Here is a 5,735-nt window from a genome sequence, read left to right on the forward strand (position 1 = left end):
CCTAATGACCATATTTCTGAAAGTCTTAACCTAAGAAATGTAAACAGACTTAATAACATAATATCAAATATTATTTTTGGTAACAAAATATTCCTTAAATGAATTTCTGACCGAAACAGCCTCTGTTGTGGAACGATTGTTTCTTCTTGTTGCTTGGACATCACACTTGCAGCACCCCACTTATTCTGTCCTCCGCAAAGTCATTAAATATTATGTGTTCTTTGTCAATTATAGTATTGTGGAGAATACATATAGCCTTAATAATTGCACCAGCGGTCAGGATGAGTTTCAATAGCTTTGGTTAATATTCTCTATTTCATTGTTATAATTCCAAAGCTACATTCAATTGTTTTTCGTGCTCGAGAAAGTCTTTTGTTAAATAGCTCATTTTCTTCATTTAATTGGTTTCTACAGTATGACTTCATTAAATTCTTCAACAAAGGGTACGCTTCATCGCCTATAAAAACAAAAGGTGCCTTAATATTTCAACAAGGAATGTATGCTTCAGCAGGTATGTTCAGCCTTTGCCTTTCCATTAATTTATACAGTTTAGAGCTCCGAAACGTTCCTCCATCGCTCTGTTTGCCATATGCCCCAACTTCAATAAATAAAAACTTACAGTTAGCATCACTGACTGCTTGTAATACAATTGAAAAATATTGCTTATAGTTGTAAAACATTGTTCCTGACCGAGTTGGGCATTTGATTCGAACATGTTTACCATCAATTGCACCTAGACATTGTGGGAAATTCCATTTGTAATAGAAACCATTAACAATTTCTTTGAACTGTTCTTCAGTGGGTTGCTTCATATGTAAAGGCTGCAAAACTTCCCATAATAAAACAGTGATTTCTCGTACAATACTCGCAATAGTAGAGGCTCCCAAACGAAATGAAAATGCGAGACTTCTAAAAGAATTTCCACTTGCTAAGTACTTGAAACAAATTAAAAAAAGAATATTGTCTGCCAGTTAGATTTATAATAACTTTTTTTTATAATTTATCCGAAAATAAAAATTAAAAGACAGTCCTCTTTTGGGCCTTTTTACATTATAGTTTTAAGTAACCTGTAAAATATTTGTTTTTTGCGGTTGAATCAGCTAAAAAGACGTGGAAAGTGCAAAGGCAACAGTTCAAAGTGCATTTTGATAAACTTTCACCCCGGAGATCAGGAGTTGCTGCACCAGAATAGGATGTGTCATGGCCATATTTCAAAACCCTGTTGTTTCTTAAAGATGTTTTTGAAAAAAGGCTAGCAACTGGAAATTTAGATGCAGAAACTCAGGACTTTGAGGATCATAGTGATGAAACTAACAATACTATTACTGAAGATGACACACAACACGAAACTGATAGTATGTTAGCAACCACTTTTACACCTTTTTCAGAAACCTCAACTTCACCTGTTCAAGACACTTCAGCTTCAACAAAAGCTACACCTTCGACATCATCTGCACATACAAATTTAGGGTACAGAAAAAGATTTGTCCCTAAGGACCTCATAGGACAAGGATTGCTAGAACTAGAAAGGGAGAAATTAGAAATAAAAAAACAAAAAAAAGAAGTATCAGATTTCAATAAAGACGAGGACGTGGCCTTCTTTACTTCGTTATTACCTCATGTCAAAAAACTGCCTCCTGCTGAAAAGCTGCATTTTCGACTTCAAGTTCAACGTTCAACAAATACTGATGGAAATGGCGTATGGTCATGGGAACAGCAAAAATAAATGTTTACAACCAGAGCCAATTCCATCAACGTCACGCTCACAAGAGATTCCTGTGGAACAGCAGAACACATATTTTGATGGAGATAAAATTTATACAATTATGAAATCTCTTTAGCAAGCTGTACAATTTAAAGGACATGTATTTGTCTCGTTTAGCTCAATAAAAATGTAAAAAATGTATTTACCTGAGTGTTACTACTAATCTTTCCTCTGCGCTAACAGGTTGTTTATGTATGTTGGTATACACCTTTTCAATTCTAGGTTCTAGCAGCTGTAGAATATAACTAAATGTCGACTGAGACATTCGCAAATATCCGTAGAACCTATCCGGAAAACTTTTAAGACGTTGATACAATGTATAGAATTCACCAAGTTTAGTACGTTCTTTGTTTACTGGATGCACACCCCATTTTCTGAATCTTCTTCTACACCATTACTTATGGAATCACTGTCACTATCGGAGCTTGAAAACATTTTTAATAACAATTTGATGGTATTACCTTTAACAGACTGACAGCTCACTCAGGCCATGGTAGGAATTCCTCGCGAAATTCTTTCACTATGTTTTAAGCGGCGAGTTGCGATGTAAGCTGCATGGCGAGAAACACGGCAATTTGAACTAGTCTATTATGTTCTTACACTTAGTCGTTATAATATTGCCGTACAGTAAAGTAAGTTTATGTGCAAAAAGTGTGGTCAAAACTTTGCCTAACTGATGTTCATTTTGTTGCTAGGACTCAATAGATTAACAATGTAAGTAGCACAAAGTAATTTTATTTATTGTTTGTTTCATTTATAACAATTTTGTTATAAATTCTCTTGGGGGCAAGTTGACGAACTCGTCATCTTGCCCCAAAGAGTTTTTCTTCAAATATTTTTTTTACGGATGGTGCGTAACTATAAGAGGAAAAGTGAACGCCGTTTGTGGTCAGAAGATAGTTTAATTGCTGCGATTTATGCCGTCGGAAATGAAAATATGGTAGTTAATAGAGCAAGCGTTGTTTACGAAGTGCCTGAACCAACATTGCGGCGGTATGTTAAAAAGAATAGGGAAAACGAAATATTACCAGAAAGAGGCGGCAGATTTAAACGTACTTTTACAGAAGCACAAAAAATTGAACTAACTAACTATATCAATGATTTTTTTAACATTAAGAGCATTTGGTATTATCTCTTTGCAATGCCGAAAACTTGCCTACGAGTTTGCTGAAAGAAACAATATTTCACACCATCAGTTCAACAAAAATCTAAAGCTGCCTGGCTAAGACTGGTTAATTTCTTTCATGAATAGGCGCAAAATCAGATTAAGGATCCCTGAGTCTACGTCCATCGGACGTGTAATAGGATTTAATCCAGTTGAAGTGATGAGATTTTTTGATTTGATTCGGGAACTTAAAATAAAACACAATTTTACGCCTGATCGAATATATAATGCAGACGAATCAGGTTTGTCCACCGTTCCAACTAAGCAGCCAAAAATTTTATCTCCAACTGGATGCAAGAGAGTGGCAAAAGTGTCTAGCGGTGAGCATGGCCGAAACACGACTGTTGTTTGTGCCATGAATGCACACAAGGATCGTACGTTCCACCCTTTTTTTGTTTTTGCCAGAGTGAGAATGCGTTCTGAACTGTTACATGGATCTCCTCCTAATTCCGGAGGTATAGCTCAACAGAGCGGATGGATGAATACAGATGCTTTTGTTCAATACTTACATTATTTTATTAAATACACCTCTCGTTCTAACCAAGTGCCCGTTTTATTAATTGTTGATAATCATTCATCCCATACATCTTTTGAAGCAATCAATTTGTGCAGAGAGTTTGGAGTGATTATGGTTGGTTTGCCTCCTCACACAACTCACCGATTGCAGCCATTGGATGTGGGCTTTTTTGGTCCTCTTAAAACATTCTATAGCCAGGCCTGCGACAATTTTTTGGTGGATATTCCCGGTAAAACTATTACAGACAAGGACATAGGACAGCTGTTTGGAAAAGCCTATTTAAAAGCAGGAACTGCAGTTTAAAGCTTCGCTACGGACGTTTTTAGTGACGCCAACTTCGCACCAGCTTCAGTTAGTGAGCGCAGACATGTCACCCCAGAAGGAGTATCTAGTGATGATGAGCCAGCCACTCATCAACATAAAAAACAAACTAAAGAATAAAGCTGAAATATCTTCAGAATCAGCTAGTTTATCCGGTTTGCAAAAAATTCCTAGCGTTGTTGGACTTCAAAATGATGATGATGAAGAGAATAAAAGGGAGCACGTGGTGCAGGAAGATTTGGTCCATCGGGTCTTCAAAATTTGAAACCCACTCAGCAAATTAATTTTGTTAAGATTAGGCCTTTGCCTAAAATAAATCGACCGGTCCTGAAAACGAAGAGAAAGAAGCAAAAGGCGTCGATATTGACTTCTACTATTGATAAGACCTTGAAAAGAAAGAACGAGAAAAAAATGATAAGTTCAGGCTAAGAAAAGAAAGTGTAAAGAAAAAGCAAAAAGAAATGTTTTCAAAAAGAAACTATTAAAGAGGCCCAAAAAAAATCTGATAATTTTTGTCCCAGCTGCGAGGAACCATACACTGAGCCGCCAGTTAAAGATTGGATAAAGTGCGATGTATGCGAAAATTGGTGGCATGACTCCTGTACGAGCTACGAGATCAGAAGTGTCTTCATATGTGACCTTTGCATGTAATCGTCATCTTGCCCCAATACGTTGCATCACCTTACCCTATATAGTTGGTATTATAGTCTAGTTCTTTCGCTTTTAAACTTTAGAACAATACCATTTACTTCTTCTAAGAAGCGACATCCAATAGGAAGCACAATTTCGTCACAAAAAAATAAAAATGTACCACTTTTAGAGAAGTAATTTAATTATGCTGATATGGCAGAATCTGCCAGCATTGGAATTTTTTAAGAATACTTTGGAAGAAGCCCCCGGCTAAACTCGTGAAGAGGAAATAGAGGAAACCGACGGTGCTGAGAAAAAATGTGACTCTAAAAAATGACAATGAAGTACCTGGGTATTAACTTTTATTATTTAATTTCGTTTCACTAACTTACCCCCATGTGTTCGAACAGAACCCGACATATCTATTATGTTCATGCGAAAATAGACATACCCAATTATCTCTTTAAAATAACTTAAAAGAAAATTGTTATCTTTTGGTAAAAATTAGGTTAACACGATTTTAAAATTCTTTTTGGTCTTTTTGTCTCGTTTGCACAAAAATGAAAAATGTTTGCTTTTGGATGAACCCTCCTCAAATAGTAAAGTAAAGAGCCGTCTGTAAAATTCTATTTGACCAAAAAGGACTCCTACAGCAATTTCTAGGTCACAAACGCGGAATACATCTAATGATTCTTCTTTGGAATTGAAAGATATTAATAGCATACACAGATGAGCCCCAGAAAATTATACGGTACTTGATCATTGATTGAATTTAGGAAAACAAAAATATTTGAATACTATTCAGTGTTAATACGTGTCTTAATCAGCGTATTAAAGAGCAAGAGCTATTAAGTTTCGTCTGGTATTTCCATGTTAATAAAGTGCAAGTCAAACTTAATTGTGTCTGTAGTGGGTATTGAATGCCCGTTAAGCTTAACCAGAGGTGACTCTTCCAAGACAGTCTTGGTTCCATTTAGTAGTAGAGAGTTATCACAAAGACATCTGCTTCGCTGCACAGGAACAAAGAGCGCAACCGAAAATGGTCCAACCACAATAACCGATGTATCATTGTCTTACTGACAAATGAACCGGTTTTAAAATATTTATATATTAAAAGTGTAAATAAGACTTGATTTTGCTATTCATGGTTTCTTCAGTATAAGTTAGAAAAACATAAATGTGGAAATGATTTTTAAGGTGATGAGAGACATCAACATTTTTATTAGGAATTAAGAAATTTAATGTTTAAGAAGCTGCTAATTCTCCTATAAAATCTGTGAATTTATCAAGAGACCAAAAAAATATCACAGTATTCATATACAAAGCTATATCTCTTT

General features: G+C 35.6%; 1 protein-coding gene across 1 annotated transcript in view; it reads left to right on the plus strand.

Annotated features, from left to right (window-relative positions):
- LOC126734345 (protein GPR107) overlaps positions 1-5,735 on the plus strand; it is a 41,277-nt gene that overhangs the window by 18,764 nt on the left and 16,778 nt on the right. The gene's annotated exons all lie outside the window — the stretch shown is intronic.

The sequence above is a fragment of the Anthonomus grandis genome, chromosome 1 (assembly GCF_022605725.1).
Source record: "Anthonomus grandis grandis chromosome 1, icAntGran1.3, whole genome shotgun sequence".
Lineage (NCBI taxonomy): Eukaryota > Metazoa > Arthropoda > Insecta > Coleoptera > Curculionidae > Anthonomus > Anthonomus grandis.